This window comes from Dama dama, chromosome 28 (genome assembly GCF_033118175.1).
Source record: "Dama dama isolate Ldn47 chromosome 28, ASM3311817v1, whole genome shotgun sequence".
Lineage (NCBI taxonomy): Eukaryota > Metazoa > Chordata > Mammalia > Artiodactyla > Cervidae > Dama > Dama dama.
In genome coordinates, this window is record NC_083708.1 from 2,339,304 (window position 1) to 2,362,303 (window position 23,000).

At 37.2% G+C, this 23,000-nt stretch overlaps 1 pseudogene; it reads right to left on the minus strand.

Annotated features, from left to right (window-relative positions):
• Positions 1-21,355: 21,355 nt before the first annotated feature.
• Positions 21,356-22,625, minus strand: LOC133048107 (zinc finger protein 322-like; annotated as a pseudogene).
• Positions 22,626-23,000: the final 375 nt, after the last annotated feature.

Consider the following 23,000-nt stretch of genomic DNA (forward strand, 5'->3'; position numbering starts at 1 on the left):
TTAGAAGATATATATATATATCATAAGACACTTTTTAAACTTCCTCAAAGGAGAATAGACCTTGTGGGAACCAAGATTTTCTGTGATCCCTTTCAAAATTTGTTTAAGTGAGAGACAAACTGTGCATGAGTATGAATTACAATGTATCTGTAGAACTGTGTACTCTGCTCCATTTCATTTAAGAAGAACTTCTATCATGATATTGAATTGACCTCAATCACTGAGAGTGGCTTTTTCAAGTTTGTTCTATTCTGCCATCTCCTCTCCTACAGATATGATGCAGATTTAGTTGGAGGAAGTAGTGACATAACAAAATAAAAATCAAAGCCACCTTTTACATGCTTATCTTTGAGCTCATCCCATTAAGTTTTGAAAATAAGTTCTTATCAACCATGTTATGGTATTTTACCTTCATGAACTCTTAAATACAGAAGACAAATTTCACCAACATTCATATAATTAAAAAGGAAACTTTTTTGCATGCTTTTTATGACATGTTCTGACTTTGTGTAGAAAGAGTCCTGTTAGTAAGAACTCATGATTTCAATTCTAAAGTATGCACTTGTCAGGCTTCCCTGATGGCTCAGTTGGTAAAGAATCCACCTGCAATGCAGGACACCCTGGTTCAATTGTTGGGTCAGGAAGATCCTCTGGAGGAGAGATAAACTACCTACTCCAGTATTCTTGGGCTTCCCTGGTGGCTCAGCTGGTAAAGAATCCATCTGCAATGTGGGAGACCTTGGTTGGGAAGATCCCCTGGAGAAGGGAAAGGCTACCCACTCCAGTATTCTGGTCTGGAGGATTCCAAGAACCGTCTAGTTCATGGGGTCACAAAGAGTCAGACATGACTGAGTGACTTTCACTATTTTAAGGATGAAGAGATAAGAGTGGAGCATACAAGATGGAGTGAGAATGAGGCATAAATGACTGAATAAATTGAGATAAAGCAAGGCAGTCATAGGCCAAAGTTTTACCGGAAGTCAGAAATCACAGCCTTAATGTCTGCATGTTCCACCACTTCCTCACTCCTCTGCCAGGAGTCTTTTCTCATTTATATTTCATCTCCTGGTTGCAAACTTCTAAGGGAATTGCTGTTTTCGGTTACTATTTATTTTTGCATGTATTAAACACCTTCCTCTCTAATAATTCCAAATGGCAATTAAATATGTTCAAATCTCTTTCATCTTACATTTTTTCCCTCTTGATTCCTCACCTCTCTTTAGATCTCATCTTATTGTTTTAATATTTCACAGTAAAATTTTTGAAAGCTGTCTATACTTTTTATTTCAATTTCCTCCAATCTGTCTTTTTACCGATCTCCTGCAATGATGTCTTCAGAGCATGGAATCATGCAAACAGTGCAATGGATTATCAGAACGCTTCATAAACCTTTCCACTGCTTTCCTTGACACTCTACTCCTTTTGTTTGCCTCCTACTTCGCCGGTACTCCTACTCAGACTCTTTCATAATGTCATCTTCTTCTACTCAGTCATTAAATGTTAGCTTCTCAATACTCTGTCCCAGACAATTTTTTTCAACTCAGCCTCTACACTCATGGATTCAGTTGAGACCTGCATGCTGATGACTCATATATCATATTTCCCAGTCAGACCTCTCTTCTGAGTGTTGTAGCCATATATACAACTTGTAAACTCCACCTTGATGTATCAAGCCACCTAATTTCATCAATGTTCAACCATTCTTATCTATCAAAAATGATTTTCTTGCATTGTTTGCTAAAATCCATCTGGTTGCACAACAGATGTGTATTTATATCTGATACATCTCTTTTGCTTTGATACCTTACTCCTAACTAGGTGTTTTTGCTTTTAGGTTTGTTGAGGTCTAATTGACATAGAGCACTATATGAAATTAAGGTGTACAGCATAATGATTTGACTTAAACATATCATGAAGTGATTATCCCAATAAATTTAGCAAACATTCATCATCTTGTATAGATGCAAAATTAAATAAATAAAGATTTTCTTTGTGATGAGAACTCTTAGAAGTTAAATTTGTTAATCTCTTAACAAATTTCATATATAACATATAGCAGTGCTAATCATATTTGTCACTTATCACATTATTTCCCTATTTATAACTTAAAATTTGTACTTTTTGACTGCCTTCATCCAACTCCCCTCTCCCATTCCTTGCCTCTGAAAACCACAAGTAATTGACTATTTTCCCCCCACTGTACATTTCATAATCATGACTCATTTATTTTGCAGCTGGAGGTTTGTGCCTCTTAATCTCTCTCACCTATTTCTATCCTCCCCACCAACCTGTTCCATTCTGGCAACCTTTGTCCTCTGTATCTATGACTTTATTTTGCTATGTTTGCTCCTTTGATTTGTTTTTTAGATTTCACATATAAGTGAAGTCATACAGTATTTGTCTTTCTCTGTCTGACCTAATTCACCTTGCATAATATTCTCTGGGTACAACTTTGCTGCTGCCAATGACAATATTTCATTCTTTTCTATGGCTAAGTACTATTTTATTGTGTGTGTGTGTGTGTGTGCGCGCTTGTAATTTGTTGTCTTTTTGATAATAGTCTTTCTGACAGGTGTGGGATGATATCTCATTGTGGTTTTGATTTGCAAATCCCTGTTGATTAGCGATGTTGAGCATCTTTTCCTGTGTCTGTTGGTCATCTATATGTCTTCTTTGGAAGAATGTCTATTCAGATTATCTGCCCAATTTTAATCAGATTACCATTATTTGATGTTGAGTAGTATGAGTTCTTTGTATGTTTTGCATATTGACTCCTTATTGGACACATCATTTGCAAATATCTTTTCTTTTCCAGTAGTTGGCCTTTTCATTTTGCTGATAATTTGCTTCACTCTGTAAAAATATTTTAATTTGATGCAGTGCCATTTATTTATTTTTGCTTTTGTTTTCTTTGCCTGAGAATATATAACCTATTATAAAAATTACTACTAAGATCTGTGTCAAAGAACAGACTACTTATTATTATATATATATTTTTTTCCAGCAGATTTATGGTTTTAGGCCTTACATTTAAATCTTTATTCCACTGTGGGTGGATATTTGTCTGTGGTGTGAAAGAGTAGTCTGGTTTGATTCTCTTGCATGTAACTGTCCAATTTTCCCAACACCATTTATTAAAGGGACTTTTCCCCCATCATTGTATATTTTTGTCTCTTTTGTTGTAGATTAAATAACCAGATAAGCTTAGGTTCATTCCTGGGCTTTCTCTTCTGTCCCATTAGTTTCATTTGTTGGTTTGTTTTGGTGCCAGTAATGTACTGTTCTGATTATACTAGTTTTGTTATTACATATTTGTTAGTACAAGTTTGAAATCATGCAGCTAGATACTTCCAGTTACATTCCTTTTCTTCAGGATTGTTTTGGATATTTGGGTTCTTTTGTGTTTCCATACACATTTTAGAATTCTTTGCCTTAGTTCTATAAAGTGTCACTGGTGTTTTGGCAGGAAATGCACTGAACATTTAAATAGCCTTGGGTAGAGTGATTACTTTAAATCTTCTAAACCATGGACACAGTACATCTTTCAGTGTCTTATAGTTCAAGTATAAATATTTTCTCTCCATAATTAGATTTATCTTAGGTATTTTTATCCTTTTTTGATGTGATTAAGTGTAATTGTTTTCTTTTTTTTTTTTGGTTTTAAATCAATTTACTTTTTATTGAAGAATAATTGCTTTACAGAATTATGCTGTTTTCTGTCAAACCTCAACATGAATCAGACATAGATATACATATATCCCCTCCCTTTTGAAACTCCCTCCCATCTCCCTCCCCACCCCACCCCTCTAAGTTGATACAGAGCCTCTGTTTGAGTTTCCTGAGCCATACAGCAAATTCCCATTGGCTATCTATTTTACATATGGTCATGTAAGTTTCCATGTTACTCTTTTCATGCATCTCATCCTCCCCTCCCCTCTCCCCATGTCCATAAGTCTATTCTCTATGTCTGTTTCTCTATTGTTGCCCTGTAAATAATTTCTTCAGTACCATTTTTCTAGATTATGTGTATATGTGTTAGAATACAGTATTTATCTTTCTCTTTCTGACTCACTTCACTCAGTATAATAGGTTCTAGGTTCATCCACCTCATTAGAACTGACTCAAATGCATTCCTTCTGTAGCTGAGTAATATTCCATTGCTTATATATACCACTACTTCTTTATCCATTCATCTGTCGATGGAGATCTAGGTTGCTTCCATGTTCTAGCTATTGTAAATGACGCTGCAATGAACAGTGGGATACATGTGTCTCTTTCAATTTGGTTTCCTCAGGGTATATGCCTAGGAGTGGGATTGCTGGGTGATATGGTGGTTTTATTCCTAGTTTTTTAAGGAATCACCATACCATCTTCCATACTGGCTGTATCAATTTACATTCCCACCAACAGTGCAAGAGTGTTCCCTTTTCTCCACACCCCCTCCAGCATTTATTGTTTGTAGACTTTTTGATGATGGCCATTCTGACTGGTGTGAGGTGATATTTCATTGTAGTTTTGATTTGCATTTCTCTAATAATGAGTGATGTTCAGCATTTTTTCATGTATTTGTTAGCCATCTGTATGCGTGCCTTCTTTGAAGAAATGTCTGTTAAGGTCTTTTTCCCACCTTTTGATTGGGTTGTTTATTTTTCTCGTATTGATTTGTATGAGTTGCTTGTATATTTTGGAAATTAATCCTTTGTCAGTTGTTTCATTTGCTATTATTTTCTCCCATTCTGAGGATTGTCTTTTCTTTGCTTTTCCTTTCCTCTTTCTGAGGGTTGTAGTTTCCTTTGCTGTGCAAAAGCTTTTAAGTTTAATCAGGGCCCACTTGCTTACTTTTGTTTTTATTTCTGTTAATCTAGGATGTGGGTCATAGAGGATCTTGTTTTGATTTATGTCATTGAGTGTTCTGCCTATATTTTCCTCTAAGAGTTTTATAGTTTTTAGTTTTACATTTAGGTCTTTAAATTATTTTGAGCTTATCTTTGTGTATGGTGTTAGGAAGTGTTCTACTTTCATTCTTTTACATGTGGTTGCCCAGTTTTCCCAGCACAATTTATTGAAGAGGCTGTCTTTGCCCTATTGTATATTCTTGCCCTCTTTGTAAAAAATAAGGTACCCATAGGTGCATGAGTTTATTTCTGGACTTTCTATCCTGCTCCATTGATCTATATTTCTGTTTTTGTGCCAGTATCAGACTGTCTTGATGATTTTAGCTTTGTAGTATAATCTGAGGGCAGGCAGGTTGATTCCTCCAGCTCCATTCTTCTTTCTCAAGACTACTTTGGCTATTTAGGGTCTTTTGTGTTTCCATAAGAATGTGAAATTTTTTTCCAGTTCTGTGAAAAATGTCATTGGCAATTTGATAGGGATAGCATTAAATCTGTAGATTGCATTTGGTAGTATAGTTATTCTCACAATATTGATTCTTCCTACCCAGGAATATGGAATATGTCTCCATCTGTTTATGTCATCTTTGATTTCTTTCATTATTGTCTTATAATTTTCTGTGTACAGTTCTTTTGTCTCCTTAGGTAAGTTTATTCCTAGATATTTAATTCTTTTTGTTGCAATGGTGAATGGGATTGATTCCTTAATTTATCTTTCTGATTTTTCATTATTAGTATATAGAAATGCAGTGATTTCTGTGTATTGATTTTGTATCCTGAAACTGCTAAAGTCACTGATTAGCTCTAGTAATTCTCTGATAGCATCTTTAGGGTTTCCTATGTACAGTATCATGTCCTTTGTAAACAGTGATAGCTTTACTTCTTTTCTGATCTGTATTCTTTTTGTTTCTTTTTCTCTTCTGATTGCTGTAGATAGGACTCCAGAACTATGCTGAATAATAGTGGTGAGAGTGGACTCCCTTGTCTTGTTCCTGATTTTAGGGGTAATGCTTTCACTTTCTCACCATTGAGAATAAAGTTTGCTGCAGGCTTATCATATATGGCCTTTACTATGTTGAGGTAAGTTCCTTCTATGCCCATTTTTTGAAGAGTTTGAATCATAAATAGGTGCTGAATTTTGCCAAAGGCTTTTTCTGCATCTTTTGAGATGATCATATGGTTTTTATCTTTCAATTTGTTAATATGGTGTATCACATTGATTGATTTGCATATATTAAAAAAAAACCCGTGCATCCATGGAATAAACCAAACTTGATCATGGTGTATGAGTTTTGATGTGTTGCTGAATTCTGTTTGCTAAAATTTTGTTGAGGATTTTTGCATTTATGTTCATCAGTGATATTGGCTTGCAGTTTTCTTTTTTAGTGTTGTCTTTGGTTTTGGTATCAGGGTGATGGTGGCTTCATAGAATGAGTTTGGAAGTGTTCTTTCTTCTGAAAATTTTTGAAAGAGTTTTAGAAGGATAGGCGTTAACTCTTCTCTAAATGTTTGATCGAATTCTCCTGTGAACCCATCTGGTCCTGGGCTTTTGTTTTTTGGGAGATTTTTGATCACAGCTTCAATTTCAGTGCTTATAGTTGGTTATTCATAATTTCTGTTTCTTCCTGATTTAATCTTGGAAGATTGAACTTTTCTAAGAATCTGTCCATTTCTTCCAGGTTATCTATTTTATTGCCATATATTTGATCATAATAGTCTCTTATAATCCTTTGTATTTCTGCATTGTCTGTTGTAACCTCTCTCTTTTCATTTCTAAATTTGATGATTTGATTCTTCTCTTTTTTTTCTTGATGTGTCTGGCTAAGGGTTTGTCAATTTTGTTTATCTTCTCAAAGAACCAGCTTTTAGTTTTATTAATCTTTACTATCCCTTCTTTCATTTCTTTCTGCTCGGAGCTTTATGATTTCTTTCCTTCTACTAATTTTTTTTTTTTTTAATTCTTCTTCTTTTTCCAGTTGGTTTAGATATAAATCAGGTTGTCTATTCGATGTTTTTCTTTTATTGCAATAAACTTCCTTCTTAGAACTGTTTTTGCTGCATCCCATAGGTTTTGAGTTGTCATATTTTCATTGTATTTTTTTTTTTCTAGAAATTGTCTAATTTCCCTACTGATTTCTTCAGTAATCTGTTGGTTACTTAGAAGCATGCTATTTTATATCCATGTGTTTGTGTTTCTTGAAGTTTATTTATTTATTATTTCCTTGTAATTGATATCTAGTCTCATAGCATTGTGGTGGTAGAAGATGTTTGATACAATTTTAATTTTATTAAATTTACTGAGGTTTTATTTGTGACCCAAGATGTTGTCTATCCTAGAGAATGTTCCATGTGAACTTGAGAAGAAGGTATATTTTTCTGCATTTGGATGGAATGTCCTGAAGATATCAATGAGATCCATCTCATCTAATGTATCGTTTAAGACTTGTGTTTCCTTATTAATTTTCTGTTTTGATGATCTGTCCATTGGTGTGAGTGGGGTGTTAAAGTCTCCTACTGTTATTGTGTTACGTCAATTTCTCCTTTTACATCTGTTAGTGTTTGTCTTATGTACTGAGGTGCTCCTATATTAGGTAATAGATATTTACAACTGTTATGTCTTCCTTTTGGATTGATCCTTTGATCATTATATAGTGTCCTTCCTTATCTCTTGTGATCTATTTTGTCTGATATAAGGATTGCTACTCCAGCTTTCTTTTGCTTCCCATTTGCATGGAATATACTTTTCCATCCTCTTAGTTTCAGTCTATGTGTACCTTGAGGCCTGAAGTGGGTTTCTTGTAAACAGCATATATATGGGTCCTGTTTTTTTTACCCTTTCATCTAGTCTGTATCTTTTGGTTGGAACATTTAGCCCATTTACATTTAAAGTAATTATTGATATACATGTTCCTATTGTGATTTTCTAATTGTTTGGGGTTGATTTTGTAGATCTTTTTTCTTCTCTTGTATTTCTTGACTATATAAATCCCTTTAATATTTGTTATAAAGTTGATTTGGTGGTACTGAATTCTCTTAACTTTTGCTTGCCTGGAAAGCTTTTGATTTTTCCATCAATTTTCATTGAGATCCTTGCTGGGTACAGTAATTTTCATTGTAGATTTTTCCCCTTCAGTACTTTAAATAGATCCTGCCATTCTCTTCTGGCCTGCAGTGTCTCTGCTGAAAGATCAGCTGTGAAGTGTATGGGATTTCCCTTGTATCTTACTTGTTGCTTCTTCCTTGCTGCTTTTAATATTGTTTCTTTGTGTTTAGTCTTTGTTAGTTTGATTAGTATGTGTCTTGACTTGTTTCTTCTTGGGTTTATCCTGTTTAGGACTCTTTGTGCCTCTTGGACTTGATTGACGAACTCCTTTTCCATGTTGGGAAAATTTCCAAATATAATCTCTGCAAAAATTTTCTCATACCCTTTCTTTTTCACTTCTTCTTCTGGGACCCCTATAATTCAAATGTTGGTGCACTTGCTATTGTCCCAGAGGTCTCTGAGACTGTCCTCAGCTCTTTTCATTCTTTTTACTTTATTCTGCTCATCAGAAGTTATTTCTACCATTTTATCTTCCAGCTCACTGATTCGTTCTTTTACTTCAGATATTCTACTATTGATTCCTTTTAGAGTATTTTTAATTTCATTGATTTTTTTTTCATTTATTTTTATTAGTTGGAGGCTAATTACTTTACAATATTGTAGTGGGTCTTGTCATACATTGACATGAATCAGCCATGGGTTTACATGCATTCCCCATCCCGATCCCCCCTCCCACCTCCCTCTCTACCCAATCCCTCTGGGTCTTCCCAGTGCACCAGGCCCCAGAATTTGTCTCTGTATATTTATTTTTTAATTCTTCTAGGTCTTTGCTAATTGATTCTTGTATTTTCTCCATTTTGTTTTCAAATGATCATCTTTACTATCATTATTCTGAATAGTTTTTCAGGTAATTTTCCTATTTACTCTTCATTTAGTTAGACTTCTTGTTTCTAGTTTGTTCCTTCACTTTTGCAGTATTTCTCTGCCTTTTCTTTTCTTTTTTAAAAGTTATTGTGTTTGAATTCTCCTTTTCCTAGGCTTCAGTGAAAGTCGAATTATTTCCTTGAAGATGGTTGAATTCTTTCTTCCTTTTGGTTTCTGTCCTCCTAAGTTTGGCCCAGTGGTTTGTGTGAGCTTCATATTGGGTGAGATTTGTGCTGAGTTTTTGTTTGTTTGTTTGTTTGTTTTTCCTCTGATGAACAAGGTTGAGTGAGGTGGTACTCCTGTCTGCTGATGATTGGGTTTGTAATTTTGTTTTGTTTGCTGTTTAGATGAGTCGTCCTGCACAGGGTGCTACTGGTGGTTGAGTGATGCTGGGTCTTGTATTCAAGTGGTTTCATTTGTGTGAGTTCTCACTATTTGATAGTCCCTAGAGTCAGCTCAGATATGCAGATGACACCACCCTTATGGCAGAAAGTGAAGAGGAACTAAAAAGCCTCTTGAAGAAAGTGAAAGAGGAGGGTGAAAAAGTTGGCTTAAAGCTTAAAATTCAGAAAACTAAGATCATGGCATCTGGTCCCATCACCTCATGGGAAATAGATCGGGAGAGAGTGGAAACAGTTTCAGACTTTATTTTTCTGGGCTCCAAAATCACTGCAGATGGTGACTACAGCCATGAAATTAAAAGACGCTTACTTCTTGAAAGGAAAGTGATGACCAACCTAGATAGCATATTAAAAAGCAGAGACATTACCTTGCCAACAAAGGTCCGTCTGGTCAAGGCTATGGTTTTTCCAGTGATCATGTCTGCATGTGAGAGTTGGACTGCGAAGAAAGCTGAGTGCCGAAAAATTGATGCTTTTGAACTGTGGTGTTGGAGAAGACTCTTGAGAGTCCCTTGGACTGCAAGGAGATCCAACCAGTCCATCCTAAAGGAAATCAGTCCTGGATGTTCATTGGAAGGACTGATATTGAAGCTGAAACTCCAATACTTTGGCCACCTCATGCAAAGAGTTGACTCATTGGAAAAAACTCTGATGCTGGGAGGGTTTGGGGGCAGGAGGGGAAGGGGAAAACAGAGGATGAGATGATTGGATGGCATCACCGACTCAATGGACATGGGTTTGGGTGGACTCCAGGAGTTGGTGATGGAAAGGGAGGCCTGGTGCGCTGCGGTTCATGGGGTCGCAAAGAGTTGGACACGACTGAGCGACTGAACTGAACTGAACTGAACTGAGTGTTAGTTCTCTGGTAGTCTAGGGTCTTGGCGTCAGTGCTCTCACTCCAAAGGCTCAGAGTTTGATCGCTGGTTAGATACAAAGATTCCACAAGTGGTTTGCTATGGTATTAAGGGAGAGTAAAACAAATATCCAAAAATGAGAAACCAAAGATGAACAAAGAGACAAATGGCAGTTGCAAAACCAGGCAAATAATAATTTAATAATGGAATATATGCACATTCATATACACCCGTGAGCAAAGTGGAAACAGCCCAACAAAAATATAGTAGATTGATCTAGTGAACAAAGAAAATAAAATATATATATATATATATATGTAATATATATATATATATATATATATATATATATATATATATATTTGCCAGTTGAGAACAAAACTAATTAAAGCACAAACTGATAAACAAAACTAAAGCAAGGTGCCAAGTGGGGAATAAAGCAATGAAAACAAAACTAACAAACATGTTGAGAGGAAAGAAAAGAAGGAAAGAACAGATATGCAAAGTTAAATGGAGACAGATGAAGAAAATTTATATCATTAAAGATTAACTGCAAGGGGAAAAGAACAATAGGAAAGGCAAATGAAGGAATAAATATAGGGAAAAATAGAATAGATTTAAAAATATTAAAAATTAAAATTATTAAAAAATGAAAAGAAAAAATGGAAGAAGAAAGAAAAAAGGGATTAAAAAGGAAAACTCCACAGAACTGCAAAAGTGCAATGTAGAGGCAGAGGTTTGTAACAACAATGGAATGTGTTACTGGATATACACATATACATTTAAACCCATAAGCAAAATCAAAACAGTTCAACAAAAATTAAGTACAATAGATTGACCTGGTGAACAGAGGAAACCAAAAACTATATCTACAGAACAAAACCAATTAAAACACAGACTGGAAAACAAGACTAAAGCAAGGTGCCAGTTGGGTAATAAAACAATGAAAATAAAACTAACAAATATGTTAAGAGGAAAGGAGAGAAAGAAAAGAAAGAAAGAATAGATATGTAAAGATAAATAGAGGTAAATAAAGAAGATTTATATATGTTAAAGATTACCTGCAAAGGGAAAAGAACACTAGGAAAAGCAAACAAAGGAATAAATATAGAAAAAAATAATAATAGATTAAAAAATAAAATTAAAAAAAGAAAAGAAAAAAAAAAAAAAAAGAGGAAAACTCCACAGAACTGCAAAAGCCCAATGTAGAGCCAGAGGTTTATGACAACAATAAAAAAATGTGACTGAGAAAAAAGAAAAAAGAACAAACTCAAAGTTTAATTGGATTTCTTAGTGCAAATAAAATCGACAACAACAGCAGAGAGGGGAAAAGGGGGGGGGGGGGAACACCAAAGAATCTACAGGACACCTCAAAAAATAAGAGTAATAAATGTTTTTCTTGAGTCACTGTTGTCAGGGTCCTTTCCCTCTCTGGGAGTCACAGTACACCTTATCTCTCTAGAATGCCCTGCAACACCGTGCTGATCTCTGGACCTGCTATGGTGGCTGCTCAGATTCTAATCTGTTCCTACTCCTGGGTGTTCTTGCCTCCAATGTCCACAGCTATCAGAGCTAGTGTGTTTTCTTTTGTGGGAGCTCTCAATGGCCTTTTATATATTCCATGGACACAGAGTCTGCTTAGTTGATCGTGTGAATTTAATCTGTAGCTTGTACAGCTAGTGGGAAGGTTTTGGGTCTTCTTCCTTAGGCACAATGCCCCTGGGTTTCAATTGTGGTTTTAGTTCCACCTCTGCATGTGGGTCATACACTGGAGTTTAGCTCCTACGGCTGCCCTGGAGGGGAAGATGTGGAAGTGGTGCAGCTGCTTAGCTTGCGTGGACCCTGGTGGTGCCAAGTGTCCAGGGACACAAACTGCCTCCGAGGCAGGAGTTGTGGACTTATCAGAGTCTTCTTTCAAGTCTCTTATAGCTGGCGATCAGAAGGCCTATTTGGCCAGCCTTTCTCCATAGCTCTGCCCATTTAGGCACTTAGGGATCCCTTGCTTGGGGTCCTTTTCTGTTGTTCAGCGCATCAGACACATGGAGGGATCCCCCTGACTGGGGTCCTGTTTTGTAGATTGGTGTATCAGTCACTTAAAGGGGCACCCTGAGTGGGGTCTTGCTCTGTAGTTCAGTGCTTCAGTCATTTGATGGGCCAGCCTCTCTACTGTTCAGCCGCTGATGCTGGTTTGTGCGGGGAGAGAGGTTATGGTGATGGCTCCACCCACTATGCATGACTCAGCAGTATCTCCTTGCTTCCATGGCTGCCTGGCTTTCCTCCACAGACATTTCCCACCACGATCTCTTCCCTCACATCCCCTCAATCTGTCTCTCTGCAGTCCACAGCAGCCCTCGCCCTGGGATTGCTTCACAATCCCTAAACTCCAGCTCCCAGTTGATGCCCCTTCCAGGAGACCTGTGTTCCTGCCTGGCATAGTTTTGGCTGCAGCAAGGACTGTCTAATTCACTTTCCATTCAGGCTGCCACAGGTCAGCTGTTTCACTCTCAGCCTTAGATGTTTCTCCTCTGACTCAGACAGTTGCTCCACTGTGGGGATCGGACCCCTGCTTCAATTCCCCCACCTGCTGATGGCAGGTCCAGTCCTAATAGCACCCCTGTTTTTTCCCCTAGTTCCTTCATCCTACCAAGTTTTGCATGGTTCTATATATTCTTTTCCACTGGTCAGGTCCTCCTGTCCACACTCACCTGGTGTTCTGCAGACACTTCTGGGTCTGAAGGTGTATTCCTGATGTATCTGGGGAGAGACATGTACTCCATGTCCACCTACTCTTCTGCCATTTGTTCTCCTCCCCTTTATGATTGTTTTCTTAATTTCTCTTTCTATAGTTTTTTTAGAGTATAGAAATGCAACAGACTTCTGTGTATTAATTTTGTATCCTACAACTTTACCTAATTCATTGATGAGTTTTACTTGCTTTTTGGTGGTGTCTATAGGACTTTCTATTTAAAGTATCATGCCATCTGCTAATAGTGACTGTTTTAATTCTTCCTTCTCTAATTTGGATTCCTTTATTTTTCTTATCTGATTGCTGTGGCTGGGACTCTCAGTGCAATGTTGAATAAAACTGGTGAAAATAAGCATCCTTGTCTTGATGTTAGAGGAAATGTTTTTATCTTTTCACCACTGAGTATGAGGTAGATTCATCATATATGATCTTTATAATATCTTTGAGGTGTGTTCCATCTATACCTACCTTGTTGAGAGTTTTATCACAAATAGCAGTTGAATTTTGTCAAAAACTTGTTCTGCCTCTATTGAGATTGAAATGATCATGTGATCTTTTTTAATTTTTTTTTTTTTTTTTGGTCAATTTATTCATGGGGTGCATCACATTGATTGACTTGCAGGTACCGAGCCATCCTTGTATCCCTGAGATATATCCCACTTGACTGTCTTATATGGTCCTTTTAATATATTGTATTTAGTTTGCTAGTGTTTTGTTGAGAAGTTTTTTTGTCTATTTTCATCAGTGATAGTGGCTTGTGATTTTCTTTTCTGTGTGTTGTCTTTGTTTTATTTTGGTAACAGGGTGATTCTGGCCTTGTATAATGAGTTTGGAAAAACTCTTTCTTCTTTAATGTTTTGGAAAAATTCAAAGATAGGCTTTAAATCTTCTTTAAATATTTGGTAAAATTTACCTGTGAAACTGTCTCATTCTGAATTCTTATTTGCTAGGAGGTTTTTAACTACTGATTAAATTTTATTACTAGTAATTGGTCTGTTTATATTTTTTATTTCTTCCTTATTCAGCTTTGGGAGATTATTTGTTTCTGGGAATTTATTCACTTCTTTTAGATTTTCCATTTATTTAGTGTAGAATTGTTCATAGTGCTCTTTTATGAGACTTTGTGTATCTGTGGTGTTGTATGTTATATCTCTCAGAGCTGGTGTCAGCTTGCTGGTGGAAGAGGCTGGTTCCTGACATGACTGACTTTAGGGATTGGGGTGTCTTGTATCATGTGTCAGTCTGTTAGTGGGTAAGGCCAGATCCCAAGGCAGCTGGCATAGGGGGTCCATGGGATCCCAGGGCTGATGTTGGCCTGCTGGTGCATGGGGCTGTGTCCCTGTAAGACCAGCGGCTTGGCTGAAGCATTCTAATACTGGCCCCAATAGGCTGGTGGCCCCATCTAGGTTCTAACACCAATAAGCTAGAAAAGTGACAGTCACTCAGTCATGCCTGACTCTTTGCCACCCCATGGACTATACAGGCCATGGAATTCTCCAGGCCAGAATACTGGAGTGGGTAGCCTTTCCCTTCTCCAGTGGATCTTCCAACCCGGGAATGGAACTAGGGTCTCCTGCATTGCAGGTGGATTCTTTACCAACTGAGCTATCAGAAAAGCCCTAGAAAGAGGATTCCAAAACGCACTTGCCAGGATCAATGTCCTTATGGTAGAACAAACTCTCCAAAATTACTGCCACCAGTATTTATGTTTCCATGGTGGGTGCCAGTCTCCTCCAGGAAGCTCACTAAAATAAACAGATGGGTCTGACCCAGCCTCCTCTCAAATCACTTCTATTGCCTTGGGTCCTACAATGTGTTAAATTTTGTGTGCACATTTAAGAATGGAGTTTCTATTTCCCACAGTTTTCTGACTCTCCTATACATAAGCCTTGCTGGTTTTCAAAGCCAAATATTCCTAGGACTTGTTTTCCCAGTGTAGGACTCCTAGGCTGGGGAACCTGATGTGGGGCTCAGACCTCTGTTCTTTGGGAAGAGCCTCTGCAGTTGTAATTATCCTCTTGTTTTTGAACTGCCCACCCATGGGTATGGGTATTAACTGTATCATGACTCTGTGCCTCCTACCCATTTTCTTGTGATTTTTCATATCCTTAGTAGTAGATGATCTTTTCTGCTTTTCTTCTTGTCTTTCTTCTCCACAGTTGTTTAGTAATTCATTGGAATTTTGGTGTGCCAGTGGGAGGAGGTGAACTCAGAGTCTTCCCACTCTGTCATCTTGGTCACCAACTGTAATTATGCTTTAAATATGTTGATTTTTCTATGATACCAGCCTAGTCCAAGCCACCATATGTTTTATCTGGACATATAGCAGCCATCTAATTACCCCCCCCACCCTTAAATCACTCCCTACAGTTAATAAGACCGTACAGGGTTTGCCATCTGATACCCCTCAGTCTTCACCCCACTACCCTCAGCCATCCTCCTCTACACCTCTGTTCCTTAAGCCTTAGCCTATTGGATGACTTAGTATACTTTTTCCACCAAAGGTTCTTTCCTTACACTCTTCCCACTGCCTGGAATCCATACACTACGGCTTTGACTGTTTCTGCTTGTTTATGTTTACCAAGTTCACCTCTACCCATTTTTCAGAGAGTTTCCTTTTACTCTTTAGCCTAAGCCAGGCTGCTTTGTTTTTCTTGCACTATATATATATATATATATATATATATATATATATATATATAACACATCTCAAGTTTTAATTATTTCCTCCTTAGTGTGATTGTTTGTCAATGTCCTTCAATAAAATTTTTACATATAGGAATTGGGATTTTGTCTGATTTGGCTTACCACTGAACTCCAGAAGCTTGGTATAGTACTACAAATATAATAGAAGCCATTTACTACATAAATAAATAAAATTAAAAACAGAGGAAGAAACCCAGAAGACATAGGAAAAACAAAAAAGAGAGAGAGAGAGAAACAAGAACTAGTAAATATTGAGAGGGCAAATGGGCACTCAAAATTTTGAAAATTAATTTCAGTTAATTTATTTTAACTAATTTATTTAAATTTATATAATGTTTTAAAATTATATAAATTGTGTAAATTTAAATACTATAATGTGTAATGTATAATATATAATATAGACCTAGTGTTAGCCTTTAATGAAACTATCTTCACTCTGAGGTCTTTCAGGATATTGCTGACAAGACAAATCAGAGTTAAATATTTGCATCAATAAATATGACTGTTTTCCACTTTTTTTCACTAAATGTGTCAGCAATTTTTTAAATTTATTTTTAATTGAAGAATAATTGCTTTATAATATTGTGTTGGTTTCTGCAATACATCAAAAGGAATCAACTATAGTTATACATATGCCTCCTTCCTCTTGAATCTCCCTCCCACCACCCACTCCATCCCATCCCCTACCCTATCCCATTCCGTAGGTTGTCACAGAACACCGGTTTGAGGTCCCTGAGTCATACAGAAAATTCCCACTGGTTATCTATTTTACATGCATGCATACTCAGTCGCTTTAGTTGTGTCAGACTCTTTGTGACCCTAAGGACTGTAGCCTGCCAGGCTCCTCTGTCCATGGCATTCTGTAGGCAAGAATACTGGAATGTGTTGCCATGACCTCCTCCAGGGGATCATCCTGTCCCAGGGATTGAACCTGCATCTCTTGCATCTTCTATATTACAGGTGGATTCTTTACCACTGAGCCCCTGGGGAAGCCCATCTATTTTACATATGGTAGTGCATATGTTTCCTTGTTACTCTCTCCATTCCTCCCACCATCTCCTATCCCTCTCTGTCCACAAGTCTGTTCTCTATGTCATCATCTCCATTGCTGCTCTGCAAATAGATTCATCAGTATCATCTTTCTAGATTTCATATATATGTGCTAATATATGATATGTCTTTTTATCTTTCTGGCTTACTTTATATAATAGACTATATTCATCCATATCATTAGCATTGACTCAGATGTGTTTCTTTATATGGCTGAGTAATATTCCACTGTACCACGGCTTGTTTATCCAGTCATCTGTTGATGGGCATCTAAGTTGTTTCCATGTCCTACCTATTGTAAATAGTGCTGCAATGAACAATGGGGTATGTGTGACTTTTTCAATTATGGCTTTCTTAGAATATATGCCCAGTAGTGGGATTGTTGGTAATTTAAATTTTTTTACAGAACGCTTTCAACTTGAGGTTACCTAAGGATTTGAGCAGTTTATTTGAGGACAGCCTGACAAGGCCTTCATTAGTTAAAGGCAAAATATGCAATCAGTTCCTCAGGAAAGCTTGATCAAAATTAGAAATTACTTTGTATGTAATTGAATGTTCCAATGTTTATATACAATGATGACACTGTATAAAATAATGAAGTTACCAATAGAAATGCCTTTTAAATTGGCTTTATGTTATTAATATTCTCATCTGGCTCCTTTTCTGTGATCAACAGCAAGCCTTTGTAGGAGAAATGATTGAAATCAGAGGTAAGTCTATTGTTCTGAAAATTTTGTTTCCTTCTGTAGTGTTCCACAGTGTTGCAAAAGGGTATGCCTAATTTATGAATAACAATTTCATTACCTTAGGGTATCTTTATTACCTTGTCACCAACTGAGTTTTCCCTCCCAGACACTCCCATTTCTCAACTTCTCCAGACATTTATGAGCTATCTGTCAAATGCCCTGCTAAGTACATTAAAGATGAGTAAAATACTGTTCCTGCCTGTATGGGGTTTCCATTTTCAGATTGCTGTCAATTTTTTTGATTTTATTTTCAGATTGATGCAAACTTGGGAAAGATTATTGGATTTATAGAATCTTCATAGGTTAGTCAAGATTCCAAATGATCAGATGAACTCATCCAAGTGTCATCTAACACATAAAATCAGACACAAAATGTTATCTTTAACTGACAAAAAGTAACTTTGGAAAATGTTATCACTAGATTATTATACTGATGAAGAATTTTAAATTCTTGACTGCTACATGTAAATTTTGTTCAGTAATGCTCTTGAGATGTGACCATCGTATGTAGACATTTATCTCTTTTGGAATTTCCTAATTCTGAAGCATGACTTATTTTCAAGACTACCTTCAAAATTTGATATGTTCCAGAAAGACATTTCTATTTAATAGGAAACTTTTTCTACTGAATTTTCCTTTTTCAGTTCAGCACTAACTACTTTCCACCCTCCATTTACTAGTAGTGGTACTCCTTTCACTCAGTAGATATTTTGTTGAATGATTGAACTAGATCTTAATTTCAACTGATCCACACACTTCTTTAATCTATTTAATTGTATCAAGATATTTTCAGAGATATTGATTCTTCTCTAAAATTTAGCTGATACTGGATGATATTAAATTGTACCTCACTTTAATTTATAGTTTATTCCACCAAAATGAAGAAAAAAAAAATGGGAAAACAATTTTCAGAGACCTTTCTTTCTTTTCTTTCTTCCTTCCATCATTTCTATGTTTGGGTGTCTATTACACAATAAGTAACATTTTATTTTATTTTATTATTCATTTATTTATTTTTTTCAGAACAATGTTTTTATTTAAGAATTAAGGGAAAACAAAAAAATTAAAGCATAGGAATACACTGACTGAATACAAGTGTCTTATTTGGTCTGAAATCTTGATAAAGTTCCTCTAACTACTTACCTGAGGTAGATTTAGGTTGGCGCTGTCTCAAGAGAACCCCCCTCCATTCCAGAAGTTACCTTCTAGTTTTGGTTACAGGCTCCCAAGTGGTCCTCTCCAACCTCAGGTTATTCTATATAAGTAATACCAACACCTTTTTTTCCCCATGGTTAAAAGCCCTCAGACCTCAAAGTTTTGACTGAGGGATGGTCCATCCTTAATTTACTTAAAGACTAGAGACAATTACCAGTAAGATTAGTTGAAAGTGGCAGGTTATTGCCCCACCAAAGTTACAACTGTGCCCTTCTCCAAGTTCTAATGACTAACAAGCAGCCTTAAGGACTAATTTTTATCACCACCAAGCCATATATCCAATACTATTTTAAGAATTACAACTGTCAAACATATACTAGTGATAGGCATGATTTTCATCGAAGAGAAACAAATACATCTCGTGTGTTTTATCACACTGAGCTAGTTTTTACGGTGTAAGAGCTAAAGAAAATTACCAAAACACATCAGATCAAATAAATTTCCAGGATCTGTTTTCTAAAAGAAAGAAAAAAACAGCCTAGAGTCAGATTCCTTATCACTATGACTTATTCCTCTGACCCTAAGATTATCAAGGTCACTAACCTGTCATTAAGATCAAAGCTTGGAGCCATACACAAGGTGGCCGTGTAGCAGCTGGCCACCCCCATGAGTCCAAACACCAATGCTGTCTAGAGTTCAGGATCTGCTAAGATAAATCAGAGGACCGCAAGTATTTATCACCAGTCTACAGTCCCAAATACTGGAGGACTCTTAAGTATTTATATTAAATGTCTTTTAACCTGAGGGAAGGGGAAAAAAACAAAAAAATGAAAAAACAACTCACAAGCATGCATTTATAGATCCCTGGATTAGACCATTTCTGAAGAATGTTAAAGGTAATCATAATTATACTAAATTGGAGATAAGTGCTTATCCTGAAACCTGTGATGAATTTGCCAACTCCTTTTCCCTTCTAGCATTTAGAACCCTACTTTACAAGCCAAATGTACACTTTATACTGTGGTGACTTGTCTTTTCCCCAGAAATAAAAAAGTATTCTTTCCTTGGCAAAACCAAAATAAATGAAAGGTATATCATGAGGCTTGGATTTGTTATAAACAGGATGATGGAGTGGGGGGCGGGGGGGAACACCAGCTCTTCAGTCAGGATTCTTAAAAGCAGTCGTTTCTCCATTAATAATGTATCAGTATGTGTTTTACTCTGTGCCAACTCAGACTTGAGTCTTTCTGTCAGCCTTCCCTTAAACATTTTGCAAGGAGTTGACTGATTGTATCTTACCATTGAAAGAAACATGATAAATGAAGTCACAAAAATATGGCAACAAGCAAAATCATAACGCTCATCCTGGAATTTGCACTTCTGTGTTGATAACAAAAAAAACCTCTAAAGCTGAAATTGCAAATACCAGTAATAATCCAAAAGATATTTTAGGGTGAGGACTGAGGGCATGCCTCAATTCACACCATGTAAAACGCTGAGCATTCTGCCTTATTATGAGGCTGGTCCTCCAAAGGGGAAATTCTGGGGAGTGTTTTGATTTAGGATAACTACTCCCTAGCTGTTTGGTTCTTTTCACAACCAGCAGAAGGTTCCCATGCTGGTATCAACACACTAGTCCCCGTTCTACCCAAGAATTAGAAAATCAACAGAGGCAAAGTCAGTGTACTTCTTTTCCCAACAGTAATGCATGCCACACTTTCTATCTCAATTACGGTCCTTTCTTTTATTGGAGTTCCAAATTTTAAAAACTGAAAGTAAAGCGATCATTCAGTGGTTCAGATAAAAAAGCATCTTTACCTGAGTTACCTATCAGGCCTACTCTGACCTGCCCTAGCTCTTCCCAGAACAAGTTTCTGGGTATCTAAACAAAACTGTTTGCATGTCGACTCCATTAAAAGTAATTTCTACTACAGGAGTCAACTAACTATGAAAACAGTTCTTCTCATACCTGTTAAATGTACACAGTTCACAGTTAGACCTCTATAGAGGTCTATAAAATGCTCTCCAGAGTAGTTTCTTTGGGGCCCAATAAGGTAGAGATTTCCTGCAAGGATTTTTTTTCTCCCCCAGACTTAGGGTTATTTATAGGGTCTTTCACTTATACAAGTTCCCTGGTGTACAAGAACTGATCATTGACAGAAGTTTTCTCATTCAGAGAATCCATAAGGTCCTTCATCAGATTTTCTTTCTTTTTTTTTTTTTTTGGGGGGGGGGGGCTGCAAACCCAAGAAGGCTCTCCACTTAATGCCACATTCAAGGCAAATCACAAATTTTCACCTGTATGGCTTCTCTGATAGGTAATAAAGGCACAATTATGTTAAGAGGCTTTTTTCCCACAACTGTTGAGGTTTCTTTCCAGTGGGGCTTTCTGATGTCCAATGAGGCATGCATATTGCCTGAAGCACTGTTTAACAGGGCATTAAAAAAATATCGTCTTCTGATCTGAATTCTCTTGGAATGAGGATAGGTGATCATTGCTAGAGAGCTTTCTCACATTCACTAAACTTGTAAGTTTCCCACCTGTATAAATCCTCTTGTGGGTGATCAGACATGAGCTTGGACTGAAGGTTTTCAAAAAACTCAGGGCATTTGTAAGGTTTCTCACTGGAGTGATTGATATGGTTCTGTAAAGACAGCTCTCTGGTCAAACCATTTCTCAAGTTCCTATAACTGCAGATTTTCTGGTCCCCAATAAAGTCTGAGCTCTGAGGAAAATCTGAGATTTGCTTTGAGTTCTCCATCTTAAATGAGTTTTCTTACATTGTAAGTACATCTTTGTTTGTTTGTTTGTTTATGGTATAATAATTTCTTGTCTGGTCAAGACATCTGTGAGGCTTCTGATACATGGGGAGGGCTGAGCTCAAGACCTTTCTTAGCTACATTACAGATATATGGTTTTTCACCGATGTGGATTGTCTGATGTTGAAGAAGGGCTGAGCTCTGGTGAAAGTTTTTATCACAGACACTGTATTTGTAATGCAGCTCCTCTGTCGGAGTTCTCATTCTCTGCTGGGCAACGAAGTCCATGCCTAGGAGGAAGCCACTTTCACATGAAGACCACTGATGCGGTTTCTCTTCCATGTGGATTCTTTGATGTACAATAAGGTCTGAACTACAGCTGAAGCTCTTCTCACATTCAAGGCAACTAAAAGTGTGAGTGTGAGTTGCCTGGTGCCTGATGAGGTTGGCACTCTGGGTAAAACTTCTCATACATTCCAAGCATTTATACAGCTTCTCACCTGTGTGGACTCTCTGGTGTACAATAAGGTCTGATTTCTGGCCAAAGCATTTCTCACAGGCACCACACTTATAGGGCTTCTCCCCAGTATGTACTCTTTTATGAACAATGAAGGCTGACCGGTGTCAGTAACTTTTCTCACACTTACTACATTTGTAGGGTCTTTCACCAGTATGAGTTCTCCTGTGGCTTATAAGATCGGATTTCCCACTAAAAGCTTTTTCACACTCCAGACACTTAAACGGTTTCTCACCAGTGTGAGTTCTTCAGTTCCTTATGAGGTTTGTACTTCGGCTGAAGCATTTATCACACTCACTACACAGATACGGTTTCTCACCTGTATGGCTTTGCTGGTGGACAAGCAGATCAGAGCTCTGACCAAAATTCTTGCCACAGATATCACATGTATAGAATTTTTTACCTGCATGCATTCTCTGGTGTCCTGAAAGGGCTAAGTGGTGCCAAAAGCTCTTCTCACATTTGCTACATTTATAAGGTTTCTCATAACTGTGGATCCTCTGATGTGAAATAAGATCTGAGCTTTGGATGAAGGTTTTCTCACACATATCACACCTATACGGTTTCTCCCCAGTGTGGGTTCTCCCACACATAATAAGAGCTAAGTTTTCACAAAAGTTTCGCTCACGTTCAAGGCACTGGTATATCTGATCATCTATTTGAGTAATCTCATGCACATGAATAAAAATCTTTTTACCCTTCTGAGGGCATACATGATATATTTCCTTTTTTGAGTTCTCTGATTATATCTCTCTTCTGAAGTGTACATTTTCTATGGCTCTCTCCTAGGGAGTTTTCCACTGGTCTTCCTGACCCATCATTTTCTTCATAGTCATTTTCTCAATAAGAACTGGAAAGATACATCTGTTTTAAGCCTTTCAGTCATGAGTAGTTCCTCTCTACAGGTTTCCAGCATCACATGCACTCATTCTTTATGTGGTATTTACAACCCATAACAAGAAAGACTCAAGACTGTCTTCGGTTTGGCTCCAAAAGCTCTCCAGTCCATAGTTATTAACAATACTCAATTCTTCCCTCTCCCTGGCTGCAGCCGGCGCCGCCCCTCCGCCTGGGAGTGCACTTCCGGTTACTCTCCGGACACTCCGGGTTTGGCTTTCCTGGCGGCAGCAGGTTCCGGACGGTGAACCTAAGGGCCCACCTTCGGGAAAAGAAAGAAAGCAAACCTGGGAGGCTGACGAGAGCCAG